The following is a 14,294-nucleotide window of genomic DNA, read 5'->3' as shown; positions in this document are numbered from 1 at the left end:
ATATCCTTATGATTAGATGTGTCAGAATATATGGATATAAAATTAATTTTTATCAAAAAATAGAAAATAAAATTAATTTTTTCTAGATTTTTGTTTAATTCTGAAAATGCATATGGGGAAAGCACATTACACACAATTGCCTCAGATTTTGTTCTAGCACAGGCAAATTTTTTGTTGATTAACTTTTTGACAACTTGTGATGTACAGTCCATAGATCTGAAGGAATGAATGATTGTGATTAATAGCAGGAAAAGACCTAAGTCCTTCTGCTAATGCTAATTTCTTTTCTTCGTCTCCATAAGTTGTTTTCTGAAAAAATCCCTGTATTTTGGAAGAAGATGCAGCAGTATTTAAATATCTTTTATGTTTCTGTGTCTCCAAATGCTTTAAAATATCATTCTTCCCGCCATGCGAAATAGAAAATTCACCATTACATTTCTCACATCTTACCATGTAATCGCTTTTTAAAAAATTTAAATATGGAACGCTTCACGAATTTGCATATCATGCTTGCGCAGGGGCCATGCTAATCTTCTCTGTATCGTTCCAATTTTAGTATATGCGCTGCCGAAGCGAGCACAGCTTTTGTTTTTTTTAATAAAAGGAAATTCACTTCTTAGATCATCGTTCAGCTTGCATTCTCTTTTCTTATTCATTATGTTAAAAATCTAAAAAAATAATTTAAAATTATATTATAATTATTATATACATATTGCTTAAAAACACAGCAAGTAAGTACATAATTACATGAACATATTTAATTGTTAGTTTATAAATTAAATTAATTGTTATAAAGTAACTATTTTTAAAATTTACTTTTAATCCTATATTTCTTTTAAAATAATAACAATACTAACTTGTATTATTTTTTCTCTGAATTTGCCATAATGTAAGTCATAAGTGTCACTTTCAAGGCCAGCACTAGACTTTGCCGCCACTACAAAATATAAATAATACAAGTACTGTCTGCTAAATTCAAGAAAATTTATGTATTTATGAAATAAATAAATTACTTACCTAAATGATCTGAATGGCTGCTTTGTTGCCATCACTTGTTTAACTAGCACTGGCACGCAGTACGATGTGTATCGTCTGAGAGACAGTTACAAAATGTTTTCGTTGTTGCCAATGCCAAAAAATGGCATTGCTCATTAAGTCCAAACAATGGTGGTCGAATTCTAACAACTGATCAACGATGCTAACTTTGATAAGCAGTTCTCAATAATCAGTTCTCAATAATTATTTGTTATGATTAAAGTTTAACGTCATAAAATTAACAAAAATAATAGAAAACTCATATCCTGACGAAATAGCCACATGGCAGCCGAAATCCGCATGTTCCCTTCCCGTTCTCCAGTCGTTCCCTAGCTTGTCCTGCATGCTTTCCAAACTTCGGGGCTTTTTAAAGCGCCGCGGGCGCGGGACAAACTGGTCACCTTGGACAAGAAGGCCGCGCTCGTTGCGTGGACTGTGCACGCCGGCGCCGCCGCCTTGCACGGATTCGCCTGTTCGCTTCGCCGGTCGGTCCATCCTGCCTTTGGAAGGCAGTGAGTGGATCTTCCGCGCGCGCTCCTGTCTCCGTGCATTTCCTCCAGCGGATCTCGCTCTCAGCCCTGTGGGGCTTATCAGCCGGGGTCGGAGGAAGTGAGAGAGGACCGAGGGCGTGGGGGTCCCGTGCGCTGCGGCGCCTCCAGTGGAAACTGTCACTCTTTACCGGAGTAGAAAGTCCAGTCTTTGTCCCTTGGAGGGGCTGGTGGTTTTGAACTGGGGAACTTGCAGACTGCAGGCCAACCTGTCACCACGACGGACGCCACCCGAAATACAGTCTGTCTCTGAGGCAGTGTCTATGAGAAACAGCGTAGACGGTCACTGAGAGAGAGAAGGCGTGGCTCTCAGCTTTTGGGTCTCCACTCTGATTCCACTCACAGTTACATGAGAGGATTACGCTCCACACAGTCTGGCCCGGCAGTCTCCTTTGTGCTCCCCTCCCCTGTAATAACCCAACTCTGGGCCTAGACCTCCGAATAGCACATGAACAGAGGCGCTTTTCCACCATACTCTGCCCACATGGATACTCACCCTAACCCCTCCTTCCTTTGCCTCATTTGCAGGTGAAAGTCGGACATTTAACAAGGAATACAGAGGAACCATCGAGTCAATTCTGGCCCTGAAGGACAGGCTACAACAGCCTCATGTGGGTGTCCGAGGCTGTAATTCTCCACAGGAATAGAAAGCCCCATCTTCCTCCCGAGGAGCGCCTGGGGGCTTCCATCTGTGGACTGCAGCCCATCGTGTAACCAGGATGCCACCGGGCGCAGCACGTCTTTTGAATTCCGGTGCTGGAGAAGAACACTGAGAATGCCCTGGGCTGCTGGAACAAGTCTGTCTTAGAAGAATAGCCAGAGTGCTCCTTTAGGGAAAGATGGCCAGGCTTCGTCTGACATGCTTTGGACGTGTTGTCAGGAGAGACCAGTCCCTGGAGAAGGACATCATGCTTGGTAAAGTGGAGGGGCAGTGGAAAAGAGGCAGGCCCTCAAGGAGATGGACTGACACAGGGCTGCGACCATGGGCTCAAGCTTAAAAACCATTACGAGGATGGAGCTGACCGGGCCGTGCTTCGTTTTGCTGTGCACGGGGTTGCTATGGGTCACAACGACAGCAGCTCTGCTCGCTACGATATAAACTACTTGAAATTAGAGACTTTTTCTCTCTTTATCCTTAGTACTCAAACCACAATAACAATTCTAACTAAATGTAAAATAAATATTTTCGTAAAATGCAAAATAGTGGAATGTTGAAAACAAAATTCTGCCAAAGCTGAATACAGGCATTCCCTGAAGGTATTGTGGGTTCAGTTCCAGACCGTGGCAATAAATTGAATGTGCAAGTAGCCTCTGAAAACCGTATGCGTACCTTGAAAACATTGTCAGACACCGAGGCCTAATGAATGGAAGCAGAGCATTCTCAGAGACAGTGCCACGGGAAGGCCCCTTGGGTCAGAATGTGACTTCAGGAGGAACTGCTTGCTTTCTCAGAGCGAGGCTGCCCATGGCGATGAGAGTCGGGTAAAGCTGGTGGGAGTGGAGCTTTCAGGCTCCTCGTTTGCTGATGGGGCACAACTCAAGGTAAGAAACTGCTACAAAAAATCTGCTAATGACTGGAACTTGGAACACGCAAAGTATGAATCTAGGAGATTTGGAAGTTGTCAAAAAATGAAATGGAACACATACAGATGGATACCCTAGGCATTAGTGAGCTGAAATATACCGATGCTGGCTATTTTGAATCAGGAACTCATATGATTTCCTATGCTGGGAATAACACAATCAAGAGGAATCGCTTGTCATTCATTGTAAAAAACGACGCCTCAAACTCGATCATGAAGTACAATGCTGTCTGTGATGGGATCATGTCTAATTGACTTCAAGGAAAGTCAATCAAGGCAACTATTATTCAGATTTATGCACCAACTACCAAAGCTAGTGTTGAAAAATCCTACCAACAACTTCAGTTGAAAATTGATCAAATATACAATCAAGAAGCATTGATAATTATTGATGATTAGAATGCAAAAGCTGGACGCATAAAAGAAGGGACAGTAGTTGGAAAAAAATGAACTTGGTGACAGAAACAAAGCTGGAGATCACCTGATAGAATTTTACCAAGCCAGCTATTTATTCATAATAAATGCCCTTTTTTTCAACAACACAAAAGGTGACTATACACATGGGCTTCTCCGGATGGAATACACAGAAATCAATTGACACATCTGTTGGAAAAGACTACACAGAAATCAATTGACACATCCATTGGAGAAGTTCAATATCAACAGCTCAAACCAGGGCAGGGCCGGACTGTGGAACAGATAATTAATTGCTCATGCGTAAGTTCAGGTTAGAGTTGAGAAAATGAAAACAAGTCCACTAGAGCTAAAATATGACCTTGAGTCTATCCCACCTGAATTTCAAGAACATCTCAAGAAGAGATTTGATGCATGGAATACTAATGAAAGAGGACTTGATGTGGGATGAAGTCATGGACATCACTCATGAAGAAAGCAAAAAGGCAAAAAGAAGAAAAAATCAAAGTGGATGTCAGAAGAGACCCTGACACTTGCTCTTCATTGCAGAGTAACTGAAGCAAATGGAAGAAATGATGAGGTCAAAGAACTGAACGGGAAAGTTCAAAGGGCAGTAGAACTGCATGGATCATAACAAACCCCGAGAATGGGAATTCCCGAATACGCCGTTGTGCTCGAGCAGAACGTGTGCATGGATCATGCTTAGTGAAGCGGCAGAAAAGAGGAAGGCCCTCAAAGAGCCACTTGTGAGGCGCGCACAGGCCCGGACAGTGTTTTGTTTCATTTTGCTTGTTTTGTTGTGCAGAGGGTCACCATGGGTCAGAACCAGCTGGATGGCTCCCAAAACCAACAACATAACAGAAGAAAGTGGAGGGTTTTAACTCCTGGCCCCGCGGGGGACAGCACCAGAGCCACAGTGTGGGAATTGCACCTGACCCAATCCCACCACACCGAGGCAAAGCACTGGGGGAGTGCAGCGGAACAGCAAGGGAATGGAGCTGTGAGGTCCCCAGGGAATGCTGAAGGTGGACTTTGGGGGCAGGGATTGGTGCCCCAACAGACTGGACTGGAAAACACTCCTAAAGGCCAACAAATAACCCTTGAACTAACTACAAGCTTTTCTTTCTTGTGTTTTGTTTTTGTCATTGGTTTGTTGTTGTTTTGTTGTATATTGTTGCTTGGTTGTGCTCTGTCTTGTTTGTGTACATGTTACTATCTCTGCAGGTCTGTCTAAATAAGATAGGCTGGATGAACAATTGGAGGAGAAAACAACGGGACCAGCAGTTCCGGGGGGACATGGGAGAGGAGGAGGTGGGAGAAAAGGTAGTAGTGTTAACAAACCCAGGGACAAGGGAACAACAAGCGATCCAAATTGGTGTTGAGGAGGGTGTGGGAGGCCTGGTTGTGCATGATCAAGGGCAATGTAGCTAAGAGGAATTGCTGAAACCCTGGTGGGGACTGAGCATGATAGTGGGAAAGGAGGGAGGTCAAAGGAAATAGAGGAAAGAGCTGGGAGGCAGAGGGCATTTATAGAGATCTAGATAAAGACACATACATATGCAAATATATTTATATATGAGGATGGGGAAAAAGATCTATGTGCATATATTTATAGGTTTAGTATTAAGGCTTCAGAGGGACACTGGGCCTCCATTCAAGTACTCCCTCAATGCAAGAATACTTTCTTCTATTAAATTGGCATTCTATGATGCTCACCTTCCCGACACAACCACTGAAGACAAAGTGTGTGAATAACTAAATGTGGTGAAGAAAGCTGATGATGCCCGGCTATCAAAAGAGATAGTGTCTGGGGTCTTAAAGGCTTGAAGATAAACAAGTGGCCATCTGGCACAGAAGCAATAAGGCCCACATGGAAGAAGCACACCAGTCTGTGTAGCACGAGGTGCTGAAGGGATCAGTTATCAGGCATCAAAGAACAAAAAAATTGTATAATTTTGTGCTCACCTCCCTGATATGATTGCTGAAGACAAATGGGTACATAAGCAAATGTGGTGAAGAAAGCTGATGGTGTCCAGCTATCAAAAGATATAGTTTCTGGGTAAACAAGCGGCCATCTAGCTCAGAAGCAACAAAGCCCACATGGAAGAAGCACACCAGCCTGTGCGATCAATCACAAGGTGTCAAGGGATCAGGTATCAGGCATCATCAGAACAAAAATCTTACCATAGTGAATGAGTGGGGGTGTGCGGAGTGGGGACCCAAAACCCATTTGTAGGCCACTGGACATCCCCTTACAGAAGGGTCTTGGGGAGGAGACAAGACAGTCAGGGTGCGATGTAGCAACCATGAAAAATACAGCTTTCCTCTAGTTCCTAAATGCTTCCTCCCCCCCTCCCCCCTACTGTCATGATCCAAATTCTGCCTTGCAAGTCTGACTAGACCAGAGGATGCACACTGGTACAGATGGGAACTGGAAACACAGGGAAGCCAGGGTGGATGATCCCCTCAGCACCAGTGGTGTGAGTGGCGATACTGGGAGGGCATAGGGAGGGTGGGTTGGAAAGGGGGAACCTGTTTCAAGGACCTGCATTTGACCTCCTCCCTGGGGATAATACAACAGAAAAGTGGGTGACGGGAGACATGGGACAGAGCCAGATATAACAAAATAATAATTTATAAATTATCAGGGGTTCATGAGGGAGGGGGGAGGGAAGAGAAAAAATGAGGACCTGATTCCAGGGGCTTGGGTGGAGAGCAAAAGTTTTGAGAATGATGAGGACAACGAATGTACAAATGTGCTCTACACAATTGATGTATGTGTGAATTGTGATGAGTTGTATGGGCCCCTAATAAAATGATTAAAAAAATAAAATAATAAAATAAAATTAAAAATAATTTTTAAAGAAAAAAAACCTGTCAAGATTTACAATCTACAAAAGAAAAAGATTGACAGTCTCAAACCCATAGGGTCCATTATATGCTGCCCTATAGGGTTGTTAAGAGTCCAAATGGACTCCATGGAACCAGTGAGCCTGGGAGCACACAAAAGGTACCTTTACACACACTGTCATGGATTAGGGAGACCTGGCGCCATGCCGCGGGGAAGTGTTGGGCTGCTAACCCCACGGTTGGTGATTCAAGCCTGCTAGCTGCTCTGTGGGAAGATGAGGCTACCTGTTCCTGTCGTGATGTCTGATCTTAGAAATATAAGGAACTGCTCGCTTTCTTCCTCAGGGTCGCTGCTATGAGTTGTATTGACTCAATAGTCGTGGCTTTGTCATGGTATCTTGAGGTACCCATTGAGTTGCTAACCACCCGTTTGGTAATTCAAACCCACCAGTCCCTCCATGGAAAGATGAGGCCATCTGCTCTTTCAGTGATTTAAAGTCTGGGAAACCCAACGGGGCAGTTCTACTCTGTCCTATGGAGTCACTGGTTGAGTTTTTGAGTCTTGAAGTGTGCAATAGCAATATGAAGAGATTTGAAATATTATGAGAATGGCTAAAATGTGACAGAGACCCACAGTGAGCATGCCCTATTGGAAACATGACCTTGGTTGGCTTGCTAAACACGGCTTGCCACACACCTTCCATTTGTGAAAGACGCAATATATAGAGAGCGCCACAAAGCAGACCAGGTAAAAGAAGAAGGTATGTCTGCATTGCTGTAGAAAAGATGTCTGGAATGGTCGAATTCCAGAATTTATCAAGAAAGAATGACACTGTGTCAAAGGATGTTAATGTAATTGGAATTGTGTTATTCACCGTTTTAATATCATGTTAAAGCATGGCCGTCAAGTCCAGGAACAACAGCCTCTCCGCAGGAAAGGGCCCTGTAAGAAGTCCCGGTTACCCAGGAGTTCAGCCCCGCGATGCTACCTCACAGGTCAGCGGGTCAAATCAACCAGCTGCTCCTTGGAAGAAAGACACAGCTTCTGCTTCTGTAAGAATTCATTCAAGGTGGCCCAGGTGGTTCCGACAAGTAGTGACCCTACAGGACAGAGCAGAACGGCCTTTCTGGGTCTACAAGATGAAATTCTTTACAGAAGTAAAAAAATGCCTCATCTTTCTGCCATGCAACAGCTGCTGGTTTCAAACCACTGACCTTGTGATTTGCCAGGGCACTCAATCACAACGGAGAGCGCCTCTGCAGTTATGAGCCATACATTTTCCTCTTCATTTCAGAGTTTTAGGAGCCCAAACTGGAAACAGACCCCAAATCCAACAACGTTGTCTGGATAAACATGTGGTGGTACAGTCATCCTGCACATGTTTTCATACTTGTAATACAGAATTGTAGTTCTTGACTCCCTTGTGGCTTTCTCAATACGGATTCAATGTCAGTGACAATGTCATGACACGTTTACTCACTGCCGAGGTTAGATTTGGGTTGCTAATTCCAAAATTGGCGGTGTGAACTCACCAGCTAGCCGCTCCATGGCAGAAAGGAGCGACTGCTGCCCCCGGAAAGATTTAGTCTTGGGAACCACTGCGGGCCCCTGGGACCCTGTGGGGGGAATGGACCGCAAGGCACTGGGCTTAGGTTTGGCGTTCATGTCTGTTTTCCTTCTTTCCCAAGCTCCAGTTGCTCTCCGGGACGAAGATGAGGCAGTCGCCTTCCGTATGTGTTGACAACCTCGGAAACTCTATGGGGCAGCTCTGCTCTGTCCGTCAAGGGGGCTATGATGAACGCAACGGCAATGCTTTTTGTTTGTTTGTTTGTTTGCAATCATATTTACTATGAGGCATGTTTCCTATAGGTAGGCCAGAAATCTCTTGGCAATAAAGAAAACACAAGCTTAGTTAAATTAACTATTAATATACCAAACTATTAAACTATCAGATCTCTAGTTGCTTCTGTAAATACAAATATAAACTATTTCCAATAGTGAACACAGCAGCTATTTTAGAGAAATAGCAATGTGCTGTAGTCTACATCTTGCACTTTCCATGTCTAATCAGGGTCACTAGATGGCGCTAAACACCAGGAGTTAGACTTCAAGTAGAGGAGTCTTGGTGGCCCTGTGAAGGAGCCTGGTGGCAAGGTCAGAAGTTGAAATCACCTCTGAGAGAGAAAGATGAGCCTTTCTCTCCCGGGAGAGTTACAGTCTCAGAAACCCTGCCACACTGCTATTGTGTAACTCGGACTCACAATCGATTCAATAGCAGTGAGTTGGTGACCCTGTGGGAAAAACATGGGGTAGCTAACCTCAAGGTTAAAGGGTCACAGCCATCAGCTGCCCAGTGGGAGAAGAATGAAGTTGTCTATTCCTATAAAGGCTAAAGTCTTGGAGTAGGGCTATACTGTGCTATATAGGGTCACTATGGGCTGGAATTGACTAAATAAAAGTAAGTGGGGTGGGGTGGGGTGGGGTGGAGTAGGGATGGGTGGGGTGGATTTAGCTTCAGGCTTTTAGACAGAGTGAGAAATACTCCAAATTCACTGCCTTTCAGTCCTTACCAGACTCAAAGTGACCATAAAAGACAGGGTGGAGCTGCCGCTGTGAGTTTCCAAGACAGTACCTCTTTATGGGAGTAAAAAGTCCCATCCTCACAGCACTGGAGACACAGTGTGATCGTTGTGTCTGAGCTGACCCCACCTCACTGGGGTCAAACACTAAGGGCCTGCAATTGAGCAGCAAGGGGACCAAGCAATAAAGTCCCCGAGGAATACCAAAATTAGACTTTAGGACCAGGGCCGGGCACCCCATCAGACTCTACACTCATAAGGTCAACATTATTGATAGACTTTTTAATATCTTGATGTCATTTTGTTCTCTGTTTTGTTGTTGTTGCTTTGTGTGTGCTAATTATTGTTTTTGCATGTCTATCTAGATAAGATAGGGGGAATCAACAATCCAGAGGAGAAACAAAGGTTCTGAGGAGACATGGGAGAGAGGGAGGCGGGGAAAGAAAAGCAATGCCAAGGGGACAACAAGTGACCTGAAGTCGCTGGCGAGGAGGGCATAGGATGCCTAGCGGGGCTTGATCAAGAATTACTGAAACCTGAATGAAGGTCAAACACGGTAGTGGGACAAGAAGAAAATAAAAGGAAATAGAGCAAATAACTAGGAGGCAAAGGACATTTATAGAGGTCTAAATACAGGTGTGTGTGTGTATACATATATGTAAATACATTTATATATAACGATAGGGGAATAGACCTATGTACTTAGATCTATTTGTTAAGTATTACGGCAGCTAGACCAGAGCATGTACACTTCTACAGACAAGAGCTGGAAACACAGGGAATCCAGGACACATAAACCCCTCAAGACCAATAATGAGAGTACTGATACCAGGAGGGTAAGGGTAAGGTGGGGGGAGAAAGGGGGAACCAATCACAATGATTGATATATAACTTCCACCCAAGGGGACAAATGACAGAAAAGTGGGTAAAGGGAGACACTGGTTGGTGTAAGACATGGAAAAAAATATATAAATTATCAAGGGTTCAGAAGGGAGGGAGGGGGGGAAATGAGGAGCTGATACCAAGGGCTCAAATAGAAAATGTTTTGAAAATGATGATGACAACCTATGTAAAAATGTGCTTGACACAATGGATGGATGGATGGATTGTGATAAGAGCTGTAAGAGGCCCCAATAAAATGTTTTTTTTTAAAAAAGAGGAAAAAGCCCCATCTTTCTCCCTTGGAGTGGCTAGTGTTTTCAAACACCTGCCCCTGCAGATCGCAGCCCCCCACAGAACCACTGGTCACTGAGAAGTTTGACATGGCCTTCTGGGAGCGCCAGCCATGAAAGAAAAATGTGAAGGTTTGCTTTGCTTTTCAGCCCCCACACACATTTTACATTTGGTTTATTGACCTAAGGGCTGAACAGAACGGTATGCTTCACTTCAAAGGGCACTGAAAAAGCACAGTGGAAAGCATTCCCTCTTACTCTCTTTGTTCACACTGTGTTAGATGACCACCTGTTTCATTATATGGGGTTTCATCATAATGGCAAAGAGTCCTAGTGGCAGAGTGCTTAAGCCTTAGCTATTAACCAAAAGGTGGGTGTTATTGTAAGGTGACCAGATTTAACATTGGTAAAGCAGGACACCAGCGGGACACCATTGATAAAACTCATATCCTGGCGAAATAGTCACATGGCAGCCGAAAACCCTATACCCTAGCATGTTGTCATGCATTCTTTCCAAAAATTGGGACTTTTTAAAAACTCTGCGGGATGTGGGAAAAATTGTTAAAGATCGGAACTGTCCCACCAAAAGCGGGACGTCTGGTCACCTTATGTTATTGGGTACAAATGTAGACCCCCAAATCTCAAATATAACTTACAGAGAACATTTATTTAAAACTTAAATCGGAAAAGACACATCATCCAGATGAAGTAGACCATTAACCCAAGATCATAATGGTGTCCCAGGGTTTGCTGAAACTGACACAGAAGCATGATTGGTGGCAGATCAATACATCACAGTAGCAAGTGGGACTAAAAAATGGGAATGGGAAAGGGAGAGGAAGAGTGGAGCACATCCTGGCCCCCCAAGCCTTGAGGACGATGTTCCTGCTCAGAACAGCCAACGCACAGAGAGGACCATACGGCCGGCCCCACTATGAGACATGACATCCTTCACTGACCCATAGCCCTACAGGGGACAACACTGGAGACACAGTGTGGACATTGCGCCCGGTCTGACCCCACCACACCTAGACAAAACACGAAGGGCGTGCAACAGAGCAGCAAGGGGAAAAGAGCAAAGAAATCCCGAGGGAATACCAAAAATAGACTTTAGGGCCAGGGCTTGGCACCCCATCAGACTCGACTAGAAAACACTCCTAAAGGCCAACAAACAGACCTTGAACTATTTACAGGCTTTTCTCTCTTTTTTTGTCATTGTTTTTTGTTGTTTTTGTTTTCTTTTGTTGCTTTGCTTTGCTCTGTCTTGTTTTTGTGCATATTATTATCTCTGAATGTCTATCTAGATAAGAGGCAGGATAAACAATCTGGCGAGAAAACAACAACGGAGAAGGGGAGGTGGGGCAAGGAAGTGGGCGTTACCAAATCCAGGGACAAGGGAACAACAAATGATCCAAAATCAATGGCATGGAGGGTGTAGGAGGCCTGGTAGGGCATGATCAACGGGAATGTAACTGAGAGGAATTACTGAAACCTGAATGATGACCGAACATGATAGTGAGCAAGAGACAAGTAAAAGAAAATAGAGGAAAGGAACTAGGAGGCAAAGGGCACTCATTTATAGAGGTCTACACACAGGCATATACATATGTAAATATATTTATATGTGAAGATGGGAAAATAGATCTATGTACATATACTTATAGGTTTAATATTAAGGTAGCAGCTGGTCATCAGGCTTCTACTGAAGTACTCCCTCAATGCAAGAACACTTTGTTCTATTAAACTGGCATTCCATGACACTCACCTTCCCAACACAATCACTGAAGACAAAGTGTGTGCATAAGCAAATGTAGTGAAGAAAGCTGATGAGCCCAGCTATCAAAAGATATAGCATCTGGGGTCTTAAAGGCTTGAAGGTAAACAAGCGGCCATCTAGCTCAGAAGCAACAAAACCCACATGGAAGAAACACACCAGCCTGTGTGATCACTAGGTGTTGATGGAATCAGATATCAGGCATCAAAGAAGAAAAAGCATATCATTGTGAATGAGGGGGAGTACAGAGTGGGAACCCAAAGCACATCTGTAGACAACTGGACATCCCCTTACAGAAGGATTGTGGGGAGGAGAGGAGCCAGTTGCGGTGTAGCAATGATGAAACATACAACTTTCCTCTACTTCTTAAATGCTGTCAGAAACAGAAAGATTTCTTCCAAGTTGTGTCCCCTAAATATATATTAGACTTAGGACACTGCTTGCAGCTAATGGTAAATGATTGTCAAGTTACCTCCCTGAAAGCAGTCAGTTGCCAGACTACTGTCTGGTCTCACCACAAGTAGGACCCACTCCCTGCTGTTAAGGACAATGGGCTACTTCTCCCTAAAGGCTAGCAGTTATTGGTTTGGTTCCTGTAGGTGGGGTTTACACCCTACTGATAATGGTTTCTATAGTGAGCCAGAAAACAGGTCAAACCAGCTCAGTGATATCCAAAATTAAGCTGCCTCCCTGAATCTAGGGTCCACCCATCTTCTCACATGTGTGCCCCCAATACCTCCCCTTCCTATTACATTAAGGTGACCAGACGTCCCGCTTTTGGCAGGACAGTCCCAATTTTTAACAATTTGTCCCACATCCTGCGGCATTTTAAAAAAGGCCCGATTTTTGGAAAGCATGCACGACAAGATAGGGAATGGCAGGAGAACGGGAAGGGAATATATGGTTTTCGGCTGCCATGTGGCTATTTCACCAGGATATAAGTTTTACATTATTTTTGTTAATTTTATAACGTTAAACTTTAATCGTAACAAATAATTGTTGAGAACTAATTATTGAGAACTGCTTATCAAAGTTCGCATTGTTGATCAGTTGTTAGAATTTGACCACCATTGTTTGGACTTAATGAATAATGCCATTTTTTGGCATTGGCAATGACGAAAACATTTTGTAACTGTCTCTCAGATGATACACATCGTACTGCGTGCTAGTGCTAGTTAAACAAGTGATGGCAACAAAGCAGCTACTCAGATCATTTAGGTAAGTAATTTATTTATTTCATAAATACATAAATTTTCTTGAATTTAGCAGACAGTACTCATATTATTTATATTTTATAGTGGTGGCAAAATGTCTAGCACCGGCCTTGAAAGTGACATGACTTACATTATGGCAAATTCAGAGAAAAAATAATACAAATTAGTATTGTTATTTAGAAAGAAATATAGGATTAAAATTAAAATAATTTTAAATATATACTTTATGACAAAATTAATTTAATTTATAAACTAACAATAAGATATGTTCATGTAATTATGTACTTACTTGCTGTGTTTTTAAGCAATATGTATATAATAATTTATAATATAATTTTTAATTTTTTTAGATTTTTATCATAATAAGTAAGAAAAATGGATACAAATTCAACGATGATCTAAGAAGTGAATTTCCTTTTATTAAAAAAACCAAAAGCGATTACATGGTAAAATGTGAGAAATGTAATGGTGAATTTTCTATTTCACACGGCAGGAAGAATGATATTTCAAAGCACTTGGAGACACAGAAACATAAAAGATATTTAAATACTGCTGCATCTTCTTCCAAAATACAGGGATTTTTTTCAGAAAACAACTTATGGAGACGAAGAAAAGAAATTAGCATTAGCAGAAGGACTTAGGTCTTTTCCTGCTATTAATCACAATCATTCCTTCAGATCTACGGACTGTACATCACAAGTTGTCAAAAAGTTAATCAACAAAAAATTTGCCTGTGCTAGAACAAAATCTGAGGCAATTGTGTGTAATGTGCTTTCCCCATATGCATTTTCAGAATTAAACAAAAATCTAGAAAAAATTAATTTTATTTTCTATTTTTTGGAAAAAAAAATCTATATCCATATATTCTGACACATCGAATCATAAGGATATAAAGTTATTTCCAAACATTATTAGATTTTTTTAAATTCATAAACTGGAATAAAAATTAGAATTTTAGATTTTGTTTCTGTGCTCCACAAAACTTCTGAAATAATTTTCAGTTCCATTATTAATATTTTGGAAAAAAACTATTTAAAACATAAAATGATTGCATATTGTGCAGACAACATGAATGCAAATTTTGGAGGAAAAACGAGAAGAGGTACAAATAATATTTTTTATAA

At 42.4% G+C, this 14,294-nt stretch overlaps 1 non-coding gene across 1 annotated transcript; it reads right to left on the bottom strand.

The window, feature by feature from the left end:
* Positions 1 to 473: 473 nt before the first annotated feature.
* LOC142438190 (U6 spliceosomal RNA) lies at positions 474 to 580 on the bottom strand. Its single transcript, XR_012782616.1, has one exon. It is a non-coding gene; the product is annotated as a U6 spliceosomal RNA (small nuclear RNA).
* Between the last annotated feature and the right edge of the window lie 13,714 nt (positions 581 to 14,294).

Source organism: Tenrec ecaudatus, chromosome 1 (genome assembly GCF_050624435.1).
Source record: "Tenrec ecaudatus isolate mTenEca1 chromosome 1, mTenEca1.hap1, whole genome shotgun sequence".
Classification (NCBI taxonomy): Eukaryota; Metazoa; Chordata; class Mammalia; order Afrosoricida; family Tenrecidae; genus Tenrec; species Tenrec ecaudatus.
This window is presented reverse-complemented; position numbering and strand designations above follow the sequence as displayed.